Consider the following 27,505-nt stretch of genomic DNA (forward strand, 5'->3'; position numbering starts at 1 on the left):
GCTGTTCACTGCTACTCGACACTGCTACTTAGGAGAGGCAGTTCAAATTAGTATTGGATTTCACAAGATTTTAATTTTTTTCTCAGCCCTTGAGATGAAAATACATTAATTCCAGGAAACTCATATTTAACATTTGTTAATGCTCATTTTTTGTAGGATTAGGCCTGCAATAGCTGAAGGCATTTCTATTTAATTGTTTTATGGTTTGTGCCTCATGGGTAGTGCATGGACTAATCATTCTGTTATTTTCTTACTTCCTCTTATTTTCCTAATAAAAAACATCACAAAAGATACAGACATGTTTGAGGGTGAACTTTAATTGAAAAATAAGATTCAGTAGGGGAAGTGCAATTAAGAATTAAGCAGTTTTTCTTCTTTTTTATGTTAAAATTTTAAAACTACAGTGAAGACCTAAGGAGCAAATGTAAAAGAAAAAAAAAAGCATATATGAGCTATTGTGAGAACTGCAACTAACACTTCTTTCAGTTTTACATCCAGCAAAGTAGAACAGTAAAGAAAAAAGAAATAGGTCAATATTTTCATGTGATAAGAGTGCAGAACGCAGTGAGTGAACTAGCATAATTTATACTTTTCTTCTGAATTACTTTTTTTCTTAAACATGCATTTTCCTACTGATACAGAAATTTATAGTGTGTTTTTTAAAGGACAAGAATAATATTTTCTAATAATCAGAGAGTCACATTTCCTAGGATATATAATAAATACTGCTAAATAGCAGTGGAAATAACTAATCTTTATGTCACCTAGAAAATATAATAAATATGGAAGGGTACATATAAATGCATATATATAAAGCATTACCTAGGCGTTGATCTCCAAACTAACACAGTCTTAAGACAATAATTTTGCTTTTCATTTACTGAACTCCAACCAAATACTGGTATCAATGACATAAATGCATCTTCCTCGGTGAGAATGCATATATTTTAACAGATTTTCAGCGACATTCATAGGATTTGACACCTAATAAACCATCAAAGGAAAGAGTATATTCTTAGAATTGCATCTATGAACTAACTACATAAAATCTGTTCACTTTATAACAATAAAAAATAAATATAATCACAGAGGATATTTATCTATATTTTGTAGTGTGAAATACTTTAAAGAGCCTAGTATCAATTTTTTATACATATGCTTCATATTATTTATACCAAGTCCAGCTTTTAGGTCATGAAAACATATAATTACTAAATCAAAAGTAAATGAAAAATAATTTCTTAAGTGTTAAATAATGTTTTTATTGAGGTTTCAATTCAGTGAATGTTAATTCTAATGGAATATCTAGTCAAGATTTGTTAAATGACTCTTTTTTCCATTTTTGATTTATCACAATGGCCATACTGTCCTATCAATTTTAGAACAGATTTCAAAATTCCAATAATCTTATTTCCTTACTTTCTAAATCTAATACATTCTGAGATAATCTAATACTAGTTAAGTAAAAGTAACAAAAAAGTTAATTCTGAGTGAATTACTTTAATCTTTAATGAAAGAGAATTAAATAGGTTAATTGAAAATGAAGTCACGTAAGTTGAGATAATTTTGCTTATCATTTAATTTCAATTTTTATTTTTTACCTAAGCATTTAAAATTTCATCTGTCTTTCACACTAAATCTGGCTACAAAAATTGTTGAGGATTGCATTGTATTCAGCTTAAATATGTATAATTCTATACTTATTAATCTACTAATAATTATACTCTCTATTATATATAGTGCCATTTTGAAATGAATGTATTTATTAAAGAATTAGATATTTCTTTTTTTCTAAAGATTTATTTATTTTAATCAGAAAAGTAGATTTACATTGACAAGGAGAGAGAAGATCTTCCATCTGCTGGTGCACTCTCTAAGTGGCCACAACGGTGGAAGCTGATCTGAGCTGCAGCACCAGAGCAACAAGTCTCTTTCAGACTTAGGCACGTTCTCTACTGCCCTCCCAAGCCAGCAGCAGAGATCTAGAAGGGAAAGATGGGAAGTGGAGTAGCTGGAACACAAACCAGTGGCCATATGGATCCCCAGTGCTTACAAGGTGAGGATTTAGCGAATCTGCTACAATGCCAGGCCACAAAATAAAAAATGTCATGCACTAGAACGCATGCTTTAAAATTATTCTGCATTTGAGTTGATCACTTATATCTTGTAATCTCGTTATCCCAAACATTTTTTATCTAGTTTTCCCATTACCACATAAGCATGGATTAAAAGATCAAATGTAAAATAAGGAAGTGCAGATCTTCCATCAGGAAACAAGGACCAGTGCTCCACAGTCATTGCTTGCGCATGGATTTCTTGTCAATGTCAAAAGAAATTAAAAGACACAAAATTAAAATTCAACAAATGTGACGGTATTACCTCAAAATAATTACCAATCCCACTTGGAGTACAGAAGAATTGAAATCAATATTCCCAGAAACTATATTTATTCCTATGTTCAGATCAGCATGATCCACCATAGATAGGCTGTAGAAGCAACTTAGGTCTCTGACATCAGTTAAATGAGAAGGGAAATCTCATCTGAGGTGACTACAGAATGCTCACTTAAATCCTTCAATAATGTGAATCACTTCAGCTTTGGCATAACATTAATTTTACATGATTTTTATAATCTCACATAGATGTACACAACAGATTATTTACCCTTTAGGAAGGATTGTTTTCAAGACATGGACGTACATAGAAGAGTTTATCTTCAATGAAATATACCAAAGAAAGACAAATACTACAGTTTCATTTCTTCCTTTAAAAAATGATTTATTATTCTTATTATTATTGGAAAGCAAAATTTAGAGGGGAAAGACAGAGAGAAAAATGTATGCTCTGACTCACTCCCCAAATGGCTGCAATGGCTGTAGTTGAGTAGATCCTATCTAAGCCAGGAGTCAGGAACCAGGCGTCCCATGGGGGACTTCCACGTGGTGCAGAGTCCCAAGGCTTAGGGCAATCTCTCTGCTTCCCCAGGGCGCAAGCAGGGAGCTGAATGGGAAGTGGAGCAGCTGGGACACAGACCAGTTCACATATGGGACACTGGCACTTGCAGCAGAGGACTACTCTAGTGAGCCATTGCACTGGCTCTTGTATGATCTTTTTTTTTTTTTTTTTAAGTTTTACTCAGTTTTATTGGAAAGGTAGATTTACAGAGAGAAGGAGATAAAGAGATAAACATCTTCCATTCATTGGTTACTGCCAAAATAGCTGCAATAGCCAAGTTGAGTTGATACGAAGCCAGGATCCAGTAACATCTTCCTGATCTCCCAGGCTGGTGCAGGGTCCCAAGGCTTTGGGTCTTTCTGCATTGCTTTCCCCAGTCCACAAGCAGGGAGTTGAATGGGCAGTGGAGCAGCAGGGATATGAACCTGTTCCCTTACCTGATTCTGGTTCATTCGAGATGAGAATTTCAGGCAGTAGGCTACCGTGCAGGACCCTGCATGATCACTTTCATAGAAGGGATAAGAGTATCAAACTTACAACACAGAGAGTAATGGTTACCAGAGGCTAGAAAGGAGAATTATTTCAAAAATGAGATGTTGATTAAAATAAACAAAATTTTAATTTAAATGAACAGTCGAATAATAAAATGTAGTACAGTAAGGACAGGAAGCTCTCACTTTTGCTACATTTTAGATTTTCAGAAATAAGAAACCCAAGTGCTCTGGAAAGTTTGGATTAAAATATGTGTGCAGACTTCATTCTTTGCTAACCAGCATACACTGACGTAATTTAGCTTGCTTCTTTTTTATTTCCTTTATTTACTGCTCTAATAATTTCAGCTAAGTGTGGCTGAGTGGCCTCCCTACTTTATCAGTGGTTTTGCTCTCTGAGTATTCATCATTTTTTGAGTCAAGAAAATAAAGTGGATGTAAATGAATAGAAGATTATAAGCAGAATAACAAACATATAACTGAAGAGTTCAACAAGTGCTAAGAACTTTCGAGTATAGACATATTTGCATAAATCTATTTATAAATTTTGCTGTGCATAAATGTGATAAATTTGAAAGATGGAGATAGAAAATGGAATAAAATGGATACTGTGTAACATTGATGTGAATATCCTATGATTATTTTTCATGTATCACAATCAGCTTTTATTCTACAATACATATTTATGTATATATAATAATTTGAAAGAGGAAAAATGCAGAGGCAGGCAGACAGAAATATGCTCAGAACTAGGGTTCACCGTGTCAAAGTCAGGAATTTTTCAGTGTCTAAAATAATACTGTAAACAAGTAGCATACACAGCTCACTAATACAGTTTATTAATGATGACATTTTAACTAATTTAATATATTACGTTTTAAATACAAACATAAAATGCTAAGATTCAATAAGCAATGTAAAGAAAAACTACATAAACAAAATTAATAGTCTGAAAGTAAGTAAGAATTTGTGATCTTAAGGTTGGCTCAATTACACTATGCTAAACTGACTAACAAAGGGAAAAATAACTGGGAAAAAAGTAAAATATAGCTAAGAAATACTATACTTTTGGTCCCCAGGCGGCAGCCTAGTGGCTAAAGTCCTCACTTTGCATGCACCAGAATCCCATATGGGCGCTGGTTCTAATCCCTGCCACTCTGCTTCCTATCCAGCTGCCTGCTTGTGGCCTGGGGAAGCAGTCCAGGATAGCTCAACTAACCTAGTGGGAGACCTGGAAGAGGCGCTGGGCTCCAGGCTTCAGAATGGCACAGCCCAAGTCATTGCGAACCTTTGGAGAGTGAACCTATGGGCAGATCTTCCTCTCTGTCACTCCTTCCCTATATATCTAACTTTCCAATTCAAAACAAATAAACAAAAAAGAAATATTATACTTTGATTATACTAAAATGTAATTGTGAATGCCAGATGGAGCCAAAGAGAAATCTTGAAACAATGATTGAGGATTATGTCAAATTAATACCAAACAACAAACCCAAGTCTACATAAATTATAAGACATCTAGGAGGATAAATACTGAAAGCCAAAACCAAACCAAAAACCAAACATCATATTTTCAAGCAACATAAAATCAAAATAAGAGAAATCACAACAGAAGTATGGGACAAAGTCCTTCATGTCTGGAAGAAAATAGTAAGAATTTTGTAGAATTTGGAAGGATAATAATCTGGTTTATTATCATATCATATAAACATTTCACCTTTTACTAACTTCTTAGAGGAAAAATTCTGACTTTTTTTAAGATCTATTTATTTTGATTGCAGAAACAGATGTACAGAGAGGAAGTATAGAGAAGGGAGAGATCTTCCATCGGCTGGTTCACTTCCCAAATGCCTCAATGGCCAGAGCGGAGCTGATCTGAAGCTATGAGCCAGGGGCTTCTTCCTTTTCTCCTACATGGGTGCAAGAGCCCACGTCTTTCAGCCATCCTCCACTACTTTCTCAGGCCACAGGCAGAGAGCGGGATGGGAAGTAGAGCAACTGGGACAGACGCTGCCATCCACACGGCATGCCAGCACTGCAGGTCAGTAGATTAGCCAGTTGAATTATTGCAATGTCAATGGAATCTCATATCACAACTTTTTGAAATTTTTCTTCACTGCAAAGCTAAAAGAAAGAAGAAGGATGAACAGGGGGAGAAAGAAGAATGAAATATGTTGAGTATTGAGAAGAAAAAAACACTGACAATTTAGAATCCTTAAATCAACTTTTCAAAGTGATGGAGAAATAAAGTTTACAATAAAGCACAACAAACTAATAAACAAGAAAAAAAATGCTGTATAGAATCTGTGATCAACAAATGAAACACTCAAGAGGTGAGTAAAAGCACTTCATTAATTGTAAAGAAAATGACGTGAAACTTGAATCTACATAAGGAAGGGAAAAGTATCAGAGAATAGAATGACTTTATTATTGAGATAATCAATATATACACCCATGTTGCAAGCTAACTGATACTATAACAAAAACCAGTGGAAGAAGACTCTTGGAATGTCAGGATTATGTATTCACTGGCCAGCACCACTCGGTGGTCTCTCTCATAGCACTGCAAGTGAAAGAATCAAGAAGTGCTGACCCATTAATTTCAGGGGTTTTTAAGCAATGATAATTTAGTCAACTAATAGAGCACTGGCACAAGGTATGAATCATTCAATCAGCCAATCTTACATCAGCACACAATACAAATGATTTGGTCAACTATAGTGGTTCAAAGCACAGACACCCAAACAGTTTAAGGATCATGTACTTTCAGACTATCCCACCTGTCAGAACTACATCCCGTCTGGTCGTCAGTGACTAAGCTAGACAAACAGGCCCTTCAGACTTCATGTACAGAGACCAATTTTGGGTAATCAGCTCACTGTGTGCGCTGCAAAAGAAAAGCAAGATCGCATCCGTAAAGGAGATATTTTCTTGTGGTAAGTACTTTCATTGAATCTGAGTTGGTGGGCAGTTGCTGGAAATCATCAGGAGAATTAGCTAACGTTACTGTCGTCATTTTCTGTTGTCTGGGCTATCACAAAATGAAAGTGGATGGTGCTATTTGGTAATAGTGGTTCAAACTGATTATTGCCAAAGCTAGTACTAGGACAGATGCTAAAATAAATAAAAAGAGAAAAAGCATAACTGACATGCCATGAAAAGAGAAATAATAGAAGCAGAGAAAATGTTCAACTTAAATGATAGGAAAACTAAATAGAATATAAAACCGAAAAAGAGGAATAACAGATAATTATTCTATTTTTTGTATAATAAGTGATACTTGAAATTAAGATATCTTTAACTTATCATTTTGGAAAAAAATACTTTTTAACATGCTGTTGCCAATATGGAGGACAAAATCAGAATACATTTTCTGGAAAAAAAATAGTAAATTTTCATAATTCAAAATAGTTATCCACCCATCCATTTTGTTGCTAAGAGTTTTTCTAAGATTAAAAAATGGCTAAATATGAACTTAAGATATTCACAGATTTATAATTAAAAACAAAATCTTGGCAGCATAAATTATGACTCATCATAAGACATTAAGATTAATTTTACAGAAAGTCTAATAGCACATACAAAATTCCTAAGAGTAAAATTCACTGAACTATTCATTTCATGGGTATGTGCATAGAAAAAGGCTAGACAATACATATGTGACCTATAAGCATAAGTATTCAAGTAGACGTAATAGTTTTTATTGCTTTCAATATTTACATTTTACTTTTAATTGTTAATTCCATTTATAAGAAATGAATTACCTAGATTTGGTATTTCAATTTAAAATTTCTAACATCACAATTCTATTGTGCATTTTTTTTTCCTGTGATGCTCCCTTAATGTTGTTTAAAGAGTCTGTGGTTAGCATTTCCCTGCTTTTGAAAAGCTTTTCCTGTGAGGCCAGTTGAACTATAGTGACAATTTTCAGTTTTTATCATACTCAAGTGTGAGATTTCCCTGTGGGATTTAAAAAGCTACAAAACTTTCTAAACATAAGATTTACTTCTGCATTAAATGACTAACGGCAGCAGGAAAGTACTGCAGGTCCCAGAAATAACTTAGTTGTTGAATTGAAATGGAATACTCCCCCATCAGGTTATTTTAAAATGTCATAAGCTTTTCAATATGCTGAACTGAACAGGTTCAGTCAGATCAAGTTAAAAGCCAGTTTTCAGGCAAAAAGGTGCAATCGTCACAATTTGAACTTTTAAGCCTTTCAATTTCCTCTTCCAGTGGCTTACTTTGGATGGCTTAACTACAGGATTCATCTAATTCTAACGCAACTGTTTGAAGGTACCTCGAAAGCTTTGGAAAATATAAGAAATCATGCAAGAAGCTGAGAGATTAAGGGCTGTCAAAAAACTCCCAATGCTAGCATCACATTTAAGTAAGGCACTTCAAGATTATTGCCAATAAAGGCAAATGTTAAAAACTGTTAGAAATTTATAGTCACATTAATTCATGGGTTGCGCATAGGATCCTTCAGCAGATGCCTGAAGTTCAAGTGACTCTGTGCTCTTCGGATGACAGTGTGTAACTGCTGAGACAGAATCCTTTAATGAGAACCATAAACTTAGCAAATCAAATGAGATGGTGAAACAGTCCAGCTTTCACGGAACATAGATTAGGGATCAATGTGTTAAGTTTCAAAACGCACAATGGGCTGTAGTGATCGACAGGGAAGCCTCCTTTTAAAGAACCAGAAAGAACTCTTTCTGAAGCTCAGAACCAGAGTACAAAGACATAAAAGGAGCTCAGCAAATTGTGAGGAAAACGGAGTGTCAGACAGACTGTGAAACTGGGAAGTCCAGCACAGCACACTGGTCTGTTTAAAACAAAATTTTGTGTTTCAAAATTAGGAGATTTACTAAATTAAAAAAAAAAAAAAGGAAACGGCAAGACATTAACTGGAGAAAAGAAAGAAAATAATAATGGATTACAGGAAACAACAGTAAAACTTCAACAATTTTCTCATTATTACATAAGGTGTGTGTTGTACTTCTTTGGATCCCCTAGAATTCCTAGATATTCAGGTCGTTTCCCATGGAGTAATAATCCATAGAGTAATAATGAGAAAATGGTTTTGTATTTAAGCACACATACAATATTAATTCTAACTAGAAAACCAGAAAACACTAGATCTAGTGTTAAATGTTCTTTCTCATTGGATCTTAACCAAAAGGCTGAGAAGCGATCAAATTTTCATTCTTACTCAGATAATTTTGTGTATACATATAAACGTATACGTTTGATTTTGTAATAGTTTTAAATTTAGGATGCAAAATTAAAGTAATGAGGTTTCCATTTATCCACATTTACCTTTCTGTGTTCCGAACATGTCAAATACAATATATTTATCACAATCAAATCACAGCATTTCCCCTATTAAAATATGTGTTATTAGTAAGATATGAGCTTTTTAAAGCACATTTGGAGTTATATTGATGTCACATGGCAAGCTGTTAAGGTAAATATTACTGCTCTTTCAATTTTAGAATTTTATTGTTTATAATATGGTTCCATACGCTTAGAGGTTTCCCCTTCCACCCCCCGTCCCTCTAACCCCTTATTCTTTTACTGTGTATTTTTACATTAGTATAGTCCTTCAGCAACAGACAAAAGTCCAACATTCTGTCATTTAGATGTAGCATAACATTGTAGGTATAGAGAATATTATACAATCCAGCATCCTACTGTCTCTATATCTATACATATAATCATATATATTTAATAGTTTCATTGAGAGTCCATCATTTACTTGGCAGTAAATGATGCATGCTAAAATGTGGCTTCCCTTCTCAGTATGTTAGTCCACATTACACACCTCTAGAAGGATGTATCTACATACACGTTTACCCATAATTTTTATTTAGCTTCTATTTTGCATGAAGTTTACCTTAAGTCAGAGAGAACATATGATATCTGTCCTGTTTGAATTGACTTATTTCATTGAGCATGTTGGCTTTTAGTTGGGACTATTTTGTTGCAAATGGTAGAATTTCTTTTCAATGGCTGAATAGCATTCCATAGAATAGATGCACCACAGCTTTATTCCCCGTTTCTTTTTTAATAAGTGTCTGGCTAGTTTCTGTGTCTTCACTGTTGCAGACTGTGTAGTTGTAAATATAGGCTTCCATGTTGCTTTCTTAAATGCAGATTTCATTTCCTTTGGATAGATTCCCAGGGGTGTGATAGCTAGGTCCTATGATAGATCCATTTTCAGTTGCCTTAGCACCCTCCAGCCCTCACTCCCACCAAGAGTAGAGTGGGTACATTCCTCCTCATACCACACCAGCATGTATTTTAGTAGATTTCTGAATTCAAGCCCATTTCATTGCAGGTAAGTGGAATCTCAATGTTGTTTGTATTTACCTGATAATTAGGTTATCCTGAGCATATTTCCATGTCTGTTAGCACTTGGAATTTGTTCTTCTGGTAAACACCTGCTCATTTCCTTCCCCCATTGCTTCATAGATTGTGTGTGTGTGTTTCATCATTGAGTTTCTGAAGCTCTTTATAAACCCTGGATATGATTATCCTATTTGCTGTGTGAGATGAGGAGATTTGCTCCCTTTTCATTGGTTACTTCTTCACTTGGTACTTGTTTCCTTTGCCTTACAGAAGAGCCCATGCTTTTTTCATGAAAATAAATTTATGTTTTACTCCATTCTATCACACACTTTGGAAATCTTTTTATATAACACATGGCTGATGGTTTTCACAATGAAAGATCGAAGAAAAATACACAAAACTATACTGCCATAATCACTTATGCCTTATTTAAATCATTAAACCACAGGGACATGGACAATTTGATTCAATTTTACAGATTTTGAATTCTAAGCTTAGAAAATACAAGTATGGTAAATCTTTACCTAACATTCCACAGTTAAAAATATAAAAGTATATCAGGGATTCATATGTTGTAAATCTTTGTTTATGTTAAATCACAAGACAGAAGCATGCATAATAAACACTTATTGAGGAGCTCCAAGTAGAACTTGAACTTTGGCAGTCATTTAATTCTGTTACTTTAGGATATGAGATACAAATTCAACTGAAATAAGCATTTGAACTAAAGGAATAAGATTTTTAAAATATTGTGAGAAGGCTTTTGTTCCTTTTTACTGATTATTTGCATAGTTTTATATTGTTGCAAGTAGTCTATCAATTAAAAAATCCATAGAATCTTTAGTGTCATTTCTTCACATAAAGTTAGATGACTCTTCAATTGAAAACTGGATGTTCATTTCATAGCGGTTTTCATTCATTCTGTGGCAGATATGGTGCAAATTCTGCCAACATACGGATGAATAAAGTGAAGTTCTTCCTCATTAAACTTATTCAGGGACTGAATAGGTAATATCTTCTGAAAGCGCGTTACTCTAAATTGGCTACCGTTGAATTATTTTCCAGTTTTTATAGTGCACTTTGGGTAACTAAAAATGGATGAACATTTTTGGAAATGTACAATAGGATCTTGAGATATATTTTCTCCTACAAGCCAGAGCAACTTTAGAACAGGTTTCCAGGGTGTCTGCACATTGTTTCCATCTATCTCCATACCCTCGCTGTCCCTAGAGTGTTTCCTTCATTTCTAACAAAATTCTCTTTAGGATGATTAATATCTGTAGCTGTTTCCTCATAGTTGATCTCAATCCAAAATTTCCCTAGGGTTGTATCTATGAGTCTATTTGGTCTTATCATTTTTTGGCAGATCATATTGGTACTTAATCTTCCATGAGTGTGCCTCCTGGGAAAAGAATTTCCTCCACAAACAAGGAAAACTTTGTTTTATATCAAAACATAGATCAAAACTATGTCTACTGGGTAAATAACAATTAGAAGGCACCGGACAATTTTCTGTGGTTTTTTTTTCACTGACAAATCCTTTTAATTCTATCTGGAAGACTAAGATCTTTAGAATAAACACTATGTGAAATCACATAGATATTATTCAATAAGAAAAAGAAGCTACACAATTCTAAATTTTTTTTTAAGTACAGAATTGTATGGCACCAATTGTTACATGTGAATTAAAAAATAGCTGAAGTTATCTTTCTTCCAGAAAGAAATATTGGTATTTTGTTAGATGCTACAGAACAATAAAATACTAAAAACTCTATCCAGTAGGTGTTAGCAACTAAGTTTTGCTGTCTTTAATTACACATTACACTTTGGGTTTTCATTTTCTTTCTGCTATAATGCAGCCTCAATTCTTATAGAAATAAAGTAAACATACTATAAATCTGTATCCATGTTTCTCAATTTTGGAAATTTCATACTTTCCACAATAATATTTGCCATGAAGTTCTATAGCCAATTAATTTTAAAGTATTTTAAGTCGATCACCTAGCAAATTTGTTAAGATTGAACTTAGAATAAGTTATGTGACATGCAAAACAATTAGCCAAGTGTTAGTACTGAAAGTGTATTATTTCCACAAATGGGACACTTTCATGTGTTAAGTAATCAAATGTCTATTTTGAATAGTCGTCATGGATCATAATATATTGAATTGTCACTTAATTTATAAATCTTAAATTTTTGTTACCACGGAGAAAGTGTTAAAGTAGATTGTTTTCACAGAAGTTTTATTCCTGTGTCAATTTCAGAGAGACTGCTTATTGTGTATCCCACACAGCATATTTTTTAATTTCATAATTTCAGATATGTTAAACAGATTCTCATAGATGACTATCATGGTGCAATACTAAAAAACAATTTTTTTAATATCTTACAGGTCATGTTCATTTCACCAAAAACCCAATACTCAGAGGAATTATCTTGAGAATTCTAAAAGAGTTACACATTATCTTTTCATTTTGGATTCTAAATTTTAATAAGTCATATTATCTGATAATCCACGATATCTTTTAATCTACTTGTTTTGTTTTTATTTCAATTTTGTCTCCCCAAACAAGTTTTTGAACTCATTGTGTGTGAGTAAAATAACACTGTCCTTAGCAGCTCTAACATGTAATGTCAGATGGAATACATGTATATGTCTTGGGTCACAAAATTATTTTTTTAAGATTTATTTTATTTTTTTATTGCAAAGTCAGATATACAGAGAAGAGGAGAGAAAGAAACAAAGATCTTCCATCCAATGATTCATTCCCCAAGCAACTACAATGGCCGGAGCTGAACCAATCTAAAGCCAGGAGCACAAAAAGCAGGGCTGCTGGGACTAGAAGCGGTGCCCATATGGGATCCTGGCGCATCCAAGGTGAGGACATTCAGCCGCTAGGCCACTGCTCTGGGCCCTTTGGCCATTAAATTCAAGAAAATTGATTAGTAGACCTCATCATTTTTTCTTACTAGGCATATAATATTCATTTTTGAGATTAGGCTAGACTTTTCATTAGAAGATAGAAAAAAAAAAAACACTACATGTTTTATTTGTTGAGGTAGAAATATTTTGATTGGTAATTATGTCCCCAGAGCAGGCTCAATCTTACTCAAAGTTTTTGTTTTTCCTTCTGAGAAATTCTTTCTAAGGGACTTGGAACACAACAACACTGTGACAGTTTGCACATGGTCAGAGAGATCCAGCGTCAGATGTAGAACTGCTTCCAACCTTATTTTCATTCCATTTGACAAGCAGAGAAAGAGAAGGAGAGGCAGCTCTTCCATCCACTGGTTCACTCCATAAATACGTGCACCGACAAGGGTGGACCCGGTCAGCAGCCAGGAAGCTAGTTCTCCCACGTGGGTGCAGACAACCTGCCATCACCAGTTATCTCCCAGCTAGCACACTGGTGTGTTTAGAATGGGTGTCCAAACTCCCACACTCTGATCCGTGGTGTGAGTGTCCCACTGATGAGCCAGAATTCAACCCTTTAACACTCTCAGCTACCGTCTCCTCTCAGCCAGACTCTTTAGTTTTTACTTGTTAAACTTCTTTAGCTTTGAGGTATTAAGCAGTAGACTTTTACGTAATTAAAATATACCATTTCAAAAAGAAGGAAGGAAAGGAAGAATGAAAAGGAGGTGGAGGGACTGAGGAAAGAAAAGAATATCATTCTTAGAATTATATCTGTGAACTGATAAAAATGAAACATGATCATAACATGTAAACACTTAATTTTTTTATGTTTTTCCACTGTTTCCAAATTTACTACTGGATAGAAAGAGTAATAATTACTATTGGAAACGCTGTACTGTATAATACATTGCCTGAATTACAAAATACTACTTGTCGCCATCAAAATGCTGTAGTGCAAAAAGCAAGCCATACTTCATTTTAACAAGATGTATGAAAAACGCCTTATCACAGCTAGTGAATGTCTGGCCATCTGGTCTCCACACTGTTATCAAAAGTCACCACAAAAAATGTCCTCGTTGGCAAGCAGTCAAGGAACTGATGAGACTTATCATCCTTTCATGCATTCTCTTAATACTTAACTGGGTGTCTGGAACATTATAATTATGACTTTGGGCATTTAGGATGCATCATTGAGCAAAACATTAAGAAAACTCTATTGGCCTGTCGAGCTTACATAAACAGCATAATCAACAATAAATTGCATATTATATTAGAAGGTCATAAGTGTCAGGAAGAAGAAATAAATGGAGGAGCAAAGTTGAATCAAATATAACCAGACCACGAGGGACTCAGTGAAGGTCATACTTGTAAACAGGATGGATTACGGTGATGAGGACATTTAAATAAGGTGCCGTTTGGCCAAGTCTTGAAAGAGAATTCACTGGTTAGGTGGATCTTTGTGAGAATTACATCATGTTTGACACATAATTTCAATATTTGAGAAACAATGAACAAATCGTGTTGATGAACTGGTCCTTAAGGCAAGAAATTGTCTAAGAACTCACAGAGCCAACTGAGAGTCCAATTGTGGAGAAATCTTATAAACCATGAGTAACTCTTGGCTTTGACTGGATGAACTGGGGAGCCACCAGAGACTCCTGAGGATGCAAGTGGTTTGATGTGTCCTGTGTCCTTGAAGGATCATTCTGTCCATTCCATTATAAATGGTTTGTAAGAGAATGAGAATAGAAATAAAGTGCATAAATATTTATGTCTTGGTATAGGGAGCAAGAGAAAAAAAACTTTATTTTTTCAACCTGATTAAATCAATGGATGGTGTGATGCTAAGCCTTTAGTTGTATTTGTCTTTTCAAGTTATGCTGGGTTTCTTTGGCCCAAATTAGCAATTAAGAAATGGATCCATGAAAATTTCCATAACTTTGATTAATTTCATTCTTTTTGGCAAATTACCAATCACAAGTTAAAATAGGCTCATTGGGTGTGGATAAAATGTATAAGCTATGCTTGTAAACTTGGTGGAGCAAACATGTGATGAACATGAGCAGGTATCAATAAACTTGAGATATCAGGAAATGTACCAGATGCGTCTGAACTTAAATGTTAGATGTACCTTAAAATGTTCAGCACCATATGTCCAATTTATAATGACATATGTGACGCTTTCACTAATGCATCATTGAAAGAGTACTCTGAAATCAGGACAATGTGTAGTGTTCTCTTTTCCTATTTCAAATGGCCTTAGCATATGACGCTAATTCTTGTGTTTTTTGTGAACATACAACGTAGTATAGTGGAATAAGCACAAATTCTTATTTTTTTAACATAATCAGAAACATCCTCCCTAGCTATGAACTAACGAAAGACAAAATATATCTTTACAAAACGGAGGGAGGGGCACGTGTTCAGTGCGAAAGCTAACTTCCTGCTAGAGGTGAGCACGTCCTCCGCTCAGTGCTCTTACTCCAGTCCAACTTCCTGCCGTGCATATCCTGGTAGGCAAGTGATAAAGTAAGAACATTGTCCTTTTCACATCCTTGGGGGGGCTGGACTGACTGCCGGGATCCAGGCTTCAGCCTGTCTCGACCCTGGTTGTTCTTTGCATTTGGGAAGGGAGTCAACAGCGTGAGCATCTCTCTCTCTTTCTCTGTTTCTCTCTCTCTCCCGTTTTCTTTCTTTTTTTCTTTCTTTTTTTTTTTTTCTGTTGCAGACAGAAAAGTTTATCTGCGAAGGGACCAGGTGAGCAGGGAAGGGGGCCGGAAGGGGAAAGCAGCTCTGGGGAGACAGCCGGGAGGTGGGGTGCCTCTCCAAAGGGGAGGGAGAGACACCGAAGGTTTGAGGAAGGGTCTTGGGGTTTTAAGCATTCCCTGACCCCTGCTTGTTGGGCGTCTCTCCCATTTTCATTTAAAAAACAAAATTAAAAAAGAACTGAATGGAACTTAAACGAGAAGAATATCCAACCAAACATCTTTCACAGGGAGTTGCTAATACCTACATGAAGTCACTTCAAGTCCTGTTATTTTTCTGCATGAAGCACACATGCTCATTGAAAACACTGCTTGTAATCTTGTAGCATTTCTGCTTACATTCTCTCTTTCACCCTTCATAGGAATACCTGAGCCATACGTTTCGGGAGAGAGTCTTCCCTAGGGAAATACTTCTGTAAAAAAGCAACTTTTTTTTTTTTCCCCTATTTGCCTCACTGGAGCTTACACAGCTTTATTTTCGACTTTAGCCATCTGTTTGTCTGGCTCAATTCTGGGCACGGAGATGTTTAAAGCCAGCGATGATAGCATTTGCCCAAAAGAAGTCTACAGTCAGCAACCTCATTTCTATTTCTGTCTTCAGAATTGGGCCAGAGGGTTTTATGTAAGATGAAAAGACACTATGTTTGCCTATCTTTTCATCTGTATCTGGTTTTCCAAAAGAACGCATAAGACCATTATCTAAGGGTTCCTGGAAGATTAAGAGAAGGCATAAGAAAAATGTCTGCCTTTAGAACAGGACTAAATCAATCAGAGAGTGGTTAATAACCAGGAATAAAAACGTATCTTTCACACTGCTAAAATAACTTCACATGGCTGAAAATAGATATCCCTGTAATTTATATCTGCGGCTTCTAGCAAGGAAAACCTCTTCTTCACCTGCTGAAGTGTTTTGATGCATAAATTGCTTAAGATGGCTGTTTTATAACATATATATGTATATTTCCTAATATTCTATAACATGTACTTTACTTTTATTTAGTCAGTAATGCAAACTTATGATTTCCTAGTCATATATGTAATATCTAGGTTATTAACGAGTATGATTGCTTTTTTTTTCTCGCAAAGAATTGTCAAATGCGACTTTCCTAATAGATTTATATAATATTTTTGGAACTGTGCCCACTGGGCATTTGCACACACTGTAAGTAGTCAGTAATATCCTTAGTCATTTCATTCATCTTATGCTATTCCAGATGCTTCTTAATTCTCCGTGACTCATACTACTCTTATGTGTTGCTACGTGCAGCATTGGATTTTTCTAAATGTTTGTCTCCAAATTTAGTTTGCTGTAGTAAATCTTGCTTTTTGTCCCTCGTAACTCAAATAACTTTTGGAATGACCATATTCAGCATGCTTGGTCCCTATTTTGCCCCAATATGAGCAGTTTTCCTATAATCTGTCAGCTGCTGTTGATTACTCCCTAAGCGGCCACAATGGCTGGAGCTGTGCTGTCTGAAGCCAGGAGCCAGGAGCCTCTTCCAGATCTCCCACATGGGTGCAGGGTCCCAAGGCTTTGGGCCACGCTGAATTGCTTTCCCAGGCCACAAGCAGGGAGCTAGATGGGAAGTGGTGCAGCCAGGATTAGAACCGGTGCCCATATGGGATCCTTAAATGTGCAAGGTGATCACTTTAGCCACTAGGATACAGCACTGGACCCTATGCACACATTGTGTTTGATTCATAGATCCTAGTGCTTGAATTTCCCATGTCACATTATCACATACAAGAAAAATTCATAGTCACTTTTCCTCAAATAATTTTACTTTTGATTTTTTAATCTTGGTAACAAAATCCTAGGCATCTTTCTTGTTCATTGTGTATTTCTGTCTCAGCTTGGCTAGACCCATATCTTCAGCACCACATCAATCTTCCTTTCCTTGTGCTGCGTCTCGGTCAGGTCCCTGCATTGTCTGTCCAATCCTAAAGAATAGGATTGGAATATATATATATTTTCTCAGGTGATCTCCATTTAACTCATTTTATATAGCAGTCAGAATCCTCAGAAGAAAGGAAGAAAGAAAGAAAGAAAGAAAGAAAGAAAGAAAGAAAGAAAGAAAGAAAGAAAGAAAGAAAGAAAGAAAGAAAGAGAAGAAAAGAATGGAAAGAAATTACTCCAGTGTTGGCTCAGACTCTAGCTCACACGTCTTCAGTGTCATCTGACCAGCTTCACTCCTCTGCCCACATGCCTATCCAAACCACTGTAAAGAGTATAATGCCTTAGAATGAATTTTAGTGCTTGAACTGGAATAATCCACCTGGGGAATAATCCATCAAACCACAGCATGATCCCTGAAGAAGAAACCATTTCAATGGGATCTTCTCCAATATGTGGACCTTCTTCAAAGCTTTCTGTGGTCTTAAATCCAGTATAGATCCACTCCCCACTCTTGTATTTCTCATTTACACTTATTCTCCATTCTCTTCCATCCAATATTAGATGTACTTTCTTCCTCACAACTTCTGGTAAAGGGTTAATATATAAATAGCAATATGTACATATGCATATAAATATATGTACATGTATGTGTGTGTATTTCCATTACATTGAAGTTTACTGAATGTTTATATGCAGAAGTCTTTCCTGAAGTTTCCTTTACACTGAAAATAATGTTTATGGATTTATAAAGCCACCATTCTCTCCCTTTGAAATGATTTCTTCATCACCGACTTAAAAAAGGAAAATTCAGGGATCATGCTGTGGTCTGGTGGATTATTCCCCATTTGTTATGCTGGAATTTTATATCAAAATGCTAGCTTGAGTCCAGGCTGCTCCACTCAAAAGCCAGGTTCCTGTCAACATACTAAACATGACACCATCTGAAGATGATCCTGAGTACTTATACACGAACTCCCAAAGTGGATGGATGGCCACGATGGAGTCGCTGAGTCTGAGCTTTGGCCTGGTCCAGATTTTACTCCTCGGGTTGTTTCAGAAATGATGATCTTTACCCTTCTCTCTCTCTCTCTCTCTCTCTCTCTCTCAGCTTTTAGGAAAGGGTTTCATGTTCACTGCAAATTTACCACTCATTCAAAATTCTCTGCTGGATTTAGTTACACATAATTGTTTTTTGTGTCACTGCATTTTAATATATGTAATTGGGCATAACACAAAGGTCTAGTGGCTAAATCCTCACCTTGCACACTTCAGGATCTCATATGGGCGTCACTTCATGCCCTAGCTGCTCCAGTTGCCATCCAGCTGCCTTCTTGTGGCCTGGGAAAGTAGTAGACAATGGCCCAAATCCTTGGGACCCTGTACACACACAGGAGACCAAGAAGAAGCCCATGGTTTCTTGGTTTCAAATTGGCTCAGCTCTGGCCTTGAAGCATCTTATGGAATGAACCAGCTGATAAATGATCCTTCTCTCTGTCTCTCGTTATTTCTGTAAATCTGCCTTTCAAAGAAAATGAATAACCTTAAAATCTATATAATCTTCAATATGAATTTTATGATCAAAACCAAAATTTCACTTTGATTAAATGATTAACACCATAATTGCAACTGCAAGCTTACTCCCAACAAATCTTTCTGAAAGAGTTTACCTTTGGTTTATTTTTAAAGTAAGTCTTATAGCATGCTAAAAATCGGTAATCTTAATTTATTTCTCAAATATCAGTAAATAAGATTTTTCAATCATCAGGTATTTCTAGAGCATCCCATTGCTTTTCTGAATAGGAATGCTGTGTAATTAACATTTCCTACCTGGTACTCAGGATGGTGATCAATTTTTCCTGTTATCATATCTATTATATATATAAATATAAATATAATATATATGCTATATGTGTGTATAAATATATGCTATTTATTATATATATATATTATGCACATAGGCTGACATAGTTTAATGTGATCTAATTTGTTTTATGGAAATTTTTTATTATGGAAAAATGAGAGTCCATTTTCAGTTTCAACTGTAAAGTTTCCAAAATGTTTAATGGAAGATATGGAAATATTTTCAGTTTTTTTCTGAAGTGAGGAAAATTTTACTGAAATGTTAGATTTGTTACAGAGGTGGGTCACAGTTAAATTGTCAAGGTTGTTAACCAGGAATCATCCTCCTCTGACACGAATGCTACCATCAAAGTTCCAGGCTTCAAATTAGGAAACTTAGCTGATAAATTCTCTCATTTATATCAATAGTTCCACAAATGTAGTTGACAGTTTCTTAGGGTTTCTTGACTACCCAGCAAACAACACAAAAGGCCCTCATATCACTTCATCATAGGGTTCAGATGATCAATGGGATTCTTGTCAACTGTTCTGACATGTGCACCAGGATGAGAATGAATGACAGAAGATAAAATACAATTTTGTTTTTCCCTGATAAGAATAGTACTTTTGAGGACATATGAAGCATGGCTACTCAGATTTGGTCATTTGGAGACAGATTCTCAGATTTCAAAAATAAGTGAAGTGAGCCTGTCACTTCAAGTGAAACAAGAGAAAATGTCTTGTCACTAATAATAAAATGGGACTTCATAGTGGAACTTAGCTTTTTGGAAAAACATTCATCTATCGCACTTGACAGGTGTTTGGTTAGCCAGCACATGCATGCCAACCAAGACTGGCTGAGCTGTGCCTCACTGGTGACGTTTTACTTTTCTAGAGAAGAACTGTGCCTTAAAAAACCATCTCCGGGATGTGAAGGAAGGGCCATGTCTCAAGAAGAAGCAGCCCTCGCGAGCTTGGAGGAAGTGTTTAAATGTTGTTTGTACAAGGAGGAGCTGGTGGTCGCATCAGATTTGAGCTAGCAACAGCGGTGTCTTGCAGGTCCTGTGATCACATCATAAGCGAAGACAGAAACTTGTTAAGTAACATGTAGCAAAAGTTATCTTGTAAAAGAAGCCTCAAAAAGAAAAAAAAAAAAAACCTTAATTGAACCTACATTATGTTGTAACGAAAGGGATATAGGTGCTCCTTGTTGACCAAATGAGTATGGGACTGATAGTTATGATGATGTTATAAACCAATAGAAGTTATGATGCCATTAGTCTGAATGGAATATCTTAAAACAATCACAAAATTCTGACTTACATGTTTTGGTAATTTGAATTATCCAGGGACACTTCAAAAGATCATGGGAAAACAGAAATGAAATATAACTTTATTTTTATCTGAACATATTCATTTATAGATGTTTAATAAAGAATCTTTTCATTAGATTCTGAAGATTTTAACTGGATGATGAAGCCAAAGTATAATCTGTCTTCTTTGAATTTGTTTGTTTGTTTAAACACAGAATGACAAAGTGTGAATGAGAGAGAAATCTTCATTGTTTAAATCTTCACTTCACCTTGTAGGGCTGGGCCAACCTAAAAGCAGTAGCTAAGAACCCCTAACGAATCTCTCACAAGGGTCACAGGTTCCCAAGTTCTTAGACCATCTCAAATTTCCTTTCAGGGTGCATTAGTAGCAATCTGGATTTGAAGGAAGGTACCCAGAGCTGAAAAGGGTGGCCAAGTGGCATTTCAGAATTGTAAGCAGCTTAACTTGCTACATCACAATTCCTTCTATGTTTCTAAGCCTGCTGAAAAAAAAAAAATCTACACACACACACAATGCAATCATTTTCTTCTAATGATCTGGTATAAAAATCACTTGTTGGGCCCGGCGCGGTGGCGCAAGTGGTTAAGTCCTCGCCTTGCACGCCCCGGATCCCATATGGGCGCCGGTTCTAATCCCGGCAGCCCCGCTTCCCTTCCAGCTCCCTGCCTGTGGCCCGGGAAAGCAGTCGAGGACGGCCCAAAGCTTTGGGACCCTGCACCCGCGTGGGAGACCCGGAAGAGGCTCCTGGCTTCGGATCGGCATAGTATCGGCCCGTTGCGCTCACTTGGGGAGTGAGTCATCGGACGGAAGATCTTCCTCTCTGTCTCTCCTCTCTGTATATCCGCCTTTCCAATGAAAAAATAATAAAAATAAAAATCTTTAAAAAAATCACTTGTTTTGGGGTCCAGCAAAATGACTCAATTGGTTAATCCTCCCCTTGCAAACACCAGGATCCCATGTGGGCTCCGGTTTGTGTCGCATGTGGATCGCTTTCCATCTAGCTACTTGCTTATATCTTGGAAAATCAGTGGAGGATGGTCCAAGTCCTTGGGATCATGCACACACACGGGAGACCCAGAAGCGGCTCCTAACTCCTAGCTTTAGTTCAGCTCAACTCTGGCCATTGTGACCATTTGGGAATGAACCAGCAGTAGAGGATCTTTCTTTCTGTCTCTTCTTCTCTCTGTCAATCTGATCTGCCTTTCTAGTAAAAATAAATACAACTTTTAAAAAGTTGCTTATTTTTGTGAAAAGTTGTGAGCTTATTAATATTGAATCACTGTATGATAAGCATATGCAGAGATGCAGCTTCTACTGTGCTCACCTCCCATTCAGGCCAACTCTACTCACAGCCTAGCCAGATGATGAGTGTCAGCTCAGGCCCCTGAGGAAAATCTGACCTCTTGTATAGATCAGGACTTCAAGCTATTAATGAGACAATAATGACATATTCATTCTAAGATGCCCAATATACATGTGATAATATGAAACATACCCTATGCAACTATAATACTTTCTGATGTCAGAAATGCTGGTTTTCTACAGTCCTGCAAACTCACGTTCATTTCTGCAAATCCCTGAAATCTTCATTGCTTGCTTTTCTTGGCCCTTGGCCCAGAATCCATACTCTTACTACTTCTTCTGGGACAATATGTCTTTAACATAGTTATTTGTGTTTTTTTTTTTCATCTTGTAAAGATTAGCTTTGAATAAAATCATACTTATCACTACATGTTATGCGATGATTAATCCAAAATGGTAATTATTTGAAAGTCAATGTTGTAAAGAAGAGAGAGGAGGGAGAGGGGAGATCTTCCATTCACTGGTTCAGTCTTCAGATCACCACAATAATCAGGACTTGGCAAACAATTGGGTCACTCACGTGGTTGGCAGAAGCCCAACACTTGCAGCAATTTTACTGCTTTTCAGCTCATTAGCAAGGAGCTAGATCAGAATTGGAGCACACATTGTGACAATGCAGGCCTCTCTGGAGATCTTACTGAAGCAAATAAACAAAAAAAATCACCACTGTTTCACAAATGTTATGGTTCAAAAATGCATTCTTTCTCAAATTTCACATTTTGAAGGATCTGAAGAACTCACTGGGCTTTTGTAACAAAGTGCCTTAGATGAGGCACTCATTAGCTGTAGAAACGTGTTTTCATTTATTAATTCTAGAAAACCCAAGAGTAGGGTGACACCACAGACAAGGTCTAATGAGGGCTTCCTTGCATATTGAGTTTCACACCTTCCTATAGCATCACTTGGCAGAGAAACAGCAGGTGTTCTGTAGGGTCTCTTTCACTGAGGGATATAGTCCTATCCATGAGTGGGTCACAATGGTGACCTAATTATTTCCTATTTCCCCACATAAAGATACCAGCACATCGACAGGTAAGGCTGCAACATATGGATTTAGAGATGGCACAAAAATTCAGTGCTTGGCTCAATACTTCCTGTTTATTTAGGAGTTGATTACTTATAGTTAAATGGACTTAGAAAGTGAACTCACAGTGGCTTTAGTCACATAATAAAATCAAAATTAACGAATTGGTTTCAGATTAATATGTTCTTTCCTATGGTTACCAAAGGGTCAAAAAAAATATTCATTTTTGCTTCTACAAATCAATGCATAAACAGCAAAACTGGAAAGAGCTGTTAGCCTGGCTACTAATTCAGTATTGTCGATTCTTCCTTTCTCTACTTGCTCTTTGCTGTTCTCTTATGGCTTCTCTATTTTTATTCTTCTGGTCTTCCCTTCCTAAGTTGTGATGCTGTATTTGCTTTTCTGTAATTTATTTTCACAGCAAGACTGCTTCTGGCTGCCAGCCAACCATCACTTTATGTGAGGGAGACAAGTGCTATTTGTTATGTACAATGTTGCTGTTGCCTTTTCTTGGAGAAGTCAAACAGTGAGTATATTCAACCAGCATTTTTTCCAGACCATTTGGACAAAGATGTTTGCTCCTCAAATTTCTTTCGAAAAGTTGCTTCGGAAAGCTGGCTCAGCCTCTGATACACAACTGGAATTTGAATACCATGATCACATCTGCCTTCTGGTTTAGATATCTACCAACTTAATCTACTGAAATTTATCATTCTGCCTCATTTTCTGAAAATACTTGACTATGGACAGCCACTTTATCTTCAACATGGTCTAGCCCCCTGGCATGCTACAGTCAGAGAATATGTTCGCATATAGCCAAATACATGATCAAATAATGGACATAAGATTTAAGGAGAGATTTCTGAACAAACTAATATTTTAATTTTTAGTGTGTATGATTTGTTATTAAGAGCAGTGACTGAATGGCCACCAACTTCACGCTTTCACGTAATGAAAAGAAACATGTGCTTTCGTGTTATGAGATCATAACAAATAATGAACCCTGAAAGCAATACCCACAACATTTTGTGAAATGAAAGAACAAAGTTGTAAAAGAAGGCAATAATCCAGAGCGTGGTTTCTCTGTGAATGTATTCCTTTGCTTTATGTAAGTATTAAAGACAATTTTGTTTGTTCTTCGCCTGGAATAATTTTTCTCACCCCTTCACAAAGCTTTAATGAGGTGAGTATTTTCTCAAATTTCCATTAACCTAAGTTTTTGCACTTGACATTTTTTTTTTCAGCATGTTCAACCATTCTTAGTTATTTAACTCATGTCTCCTTGTTAAGATTGTGCTTTGGTCTCTCGATAACATTTTTATTTCTAGGGTTCTGTGTGAGGCTTACGAACACCACCGGAAGGAAGCATACTTGTGGACTGAATTTGAAATTTCAGCAACATCTTTCCTTCAGCCGTAAAATTAACCACACGCGACAGCGTTGTGCAGATGTCACAGTACTCCTCCTTGCATCTGACTTCAGATAGTTCACTTGTGCAAACTAATTTTGATGCATTAGAACAGGGCAGCTTTCAGTGCAAATTAGTTCTATTAAAATACTTGATATTTGCATAGAAAGGATTTATTTTCCAAAAACTTCAGGCACAAATTAATTCAGAATGTTAGCTTACCTTTGAGAATAAGTGAGTTACAACTGAATATATAATCCCTAATTCAATTTTCACCTGGCTGCTTTGGACTCCAATGTATTTTCTTGCTGTAATTGATAAGTACATTGGAGTAGCTTAGGACAGGAAATCACAGTGAAGTGCAAATCTTCTTGAAAATGAGCATCATCTTTCCATAATTAACTTGATTGTTTATAAAAAAAAAAAAAGTATTTGCGCCCAGGATTGATTTCAGAGCCTTTGAAAATTTGAGACTCAGTGAGTAAGTAGGTAAATGGCTACAATGTGCAATATTTATAGCTTTTCTATTCAATGTTTTATTTTTTCTTCAAACACTTATGTTAAGACCTATGTTTTCTATATATATTTGGTTGGGAGCAATATTTTGACTCAATTATAAACTTTGGATACTAAAAATTTGCATTTAGAAAAAAATTATTATCCAGGTAAATTTCCAAATTTTTCTTCTCTAAATTTCAAGACACAAATTGTGCAATTCAAGTAAGAACACAATAATTTAAGAAATCTAAGATATTCTGTTTTAAAATTTTCAAATTCCATTAAATTTATAAGTCAAAAGCAATCTTGTTTAAGGATTTCCTACTAGAATTAACAGGATACAAACCTGATTCATTACTATAAATGAAGTTCTCTCTTCATTGGAATTTAAAATAAAAGAATTGAAAGAAAAAGAAGAAAATATCTGCGTGTTAAACAAACAATCCAAGATAACTGGATAATGAACTGCGATCTTCATTTTACTGTGACCATGAATGATGTGTTTAAGTTTGTTTCAAAGGTAAAGAGAGTCGACGAAAAAGGAAGAATAAAACAGGGCTGGTGGTATCTGCCATCATTGGTGAACATTTTGAATCTTCATTAGATCTGGGGCTAAGCCAGGCTGAGTTCAGCAGTGAGAAAATCAAATTATATCCGGGACCCACTTACTTGACAGTGAACATTCCTAGGAAGTTGGACTCAGAAGTTGGAGCAGGTCTCAAACACAGGCACGTTCACATACGAGACGCAGATATCACAGGTGGCCTCTTGATGCCCCAATCAGCCATTTCAACTACAAATATTTGAGGCATTTTCCATTTGACTTTATGAAACTACTTCATGATTGCAGTTTATTATACTGTCAATCCCAATCACTATCCATAAATAAGCAAAATAAACATTATCTCTTTTCATGATCATTTTCATGAAGTTATTTTCAAGAAAATTAATCATTCCAATTTCTGTGTCTAACTTATTCACCACTCAAAATCAAATTCCAAGGATGAATTATAATACTGTCAGTGTGTTTAAACTTTGTGGTCTACTGGAAATTAGTGGTTTATATAAACATAAAAGCTATGATAATGTGAAATATATCCCATACACTTTAACAATATTTTACTTGGCCTGCTGTGATAGCTCCGTGGCTAAATCCTCACCTTGCATAAGCCAGGATCCCCTATGGGCACTGATTTGTGTCCCAGATGTTTCACTTCCCATCCAGCTCCTTCCTTGTGGCCTGAGAAAGCATTAGATGATCGTCCAAAAACCTTGGGACTGTGTTCATGCATGGGAAACCCGGAAGTTCCTGGCTACTGGGTTCAGATTGGCTCAGCTCAGATACTGCGGTCACTTGGGGAGTGAACCAGTAGAAGGAAGATCTTTCTCTGTCTCACCATCTCACTATAAATCTGCCTTTCTGATAAAAATAAATACATCTTTAAAAAGACTATCATAATTAAATAGTATTTTAACCCATCAAAAAATAGATCTTTGGATTATCAAGTACGTGATATTAAGGCAATGAAATGTTCTGACATTCCTACAAGTTGATTCTGCTAAATTTATTAACATTCTGTGAATTAAGTACTTTTCTCTGAGAAAATATTCTCACTTTTTCTGAGACATCAGACAAGTCAACAGGCTAATCAGGAAGAACAGAACATGTTAGCTCCAGGAATCTGATTGTTTGTCCAAAGATACAGGTGATTATTACAGCAAGGTGAATACTAAACAGTCATCATTGTCTAAAATTAAACCCATATATATATACATATACATATATATTTGTGCATATATGTATTAGTGATGAGAAGGATTTTCACACAACTCAGTATGTTGAAGAGGAAAAAAAAAGCTGCAAAACCATAATCTTGAGCAGAAGATCATCTTCCAAAACCTTCAATTCTTGTGAAACAAAGTGGAAAAGAGTGACTCTATCATGTGACCCAGATTCCATCTTGTACTCTGGTGACCATGCTGTGAATTTTTTGACACTGTCAAAGAAATGGATTCAGTTTGGAAGGAAAATTCTCACCGATTTAACTAAGCTCTAACCTAGAGCAATTTGCCTAAGCTTGTCGATGTCAGACCCATGAATTATGGAGACACCTTTGTTTTTAAGTCATAATTCTTGATAAACACATGTGACTTGCTTAAGCTTTCTTATTACTCCTAAAGAATCTTTTCACACTTTTTCTAATGGGATGTTTTCTAGGAACATGTTTCTCACATGTCAATTTTGACACACCAGATAGATGTCATCACTGTCTCGCTGGATGACCTCCAGAAAAAGGGAGTGATGGCATCTGTATATTGCTTTATTGCAAAGAGAGTGCACAACACTTGCCATATGTTCATTATTTTTCATGCATTTTTAAGCTTTACATAAAAAACTTGTTAAATGGCTGAAGTACTCTGTATATCTAAGATGCAATTTTGATTTCAGCACTAGCACATTTCCCTATAATTGATGTAATAAATGTTACAACTTAATGTCACTTTAAGGAATATACATAGAACATTTTTGTATTATAAGCCCATTGAAGTTATACGCATCCAAATCAATAAGTCAGTTCACTGAATTTGATCATATAGTAGTTTTAGCTTTTTAAAAATATAATTCAAACCTGCAGGTGATTTTGGAATTTTTGTACTGA

This window comes from Ochotona curzoniae, unplaced genomic scaffold, assembly GCF_017591425.1.
Source record: "Ochotona curzoniae isolate NIBS_2020 unplaced genomic scaffold, NIBS_Ocur_1.0 scaffold_4505, whole genome shotgun sequence".
Classification (NCBI taxonomy): domain Eukaryota; kingdom Metazoa; phylum Chordata; class Mammalia; order Lagomorpha; family Ochotonidae; genus Ochotona; species Ochotona curzoniae.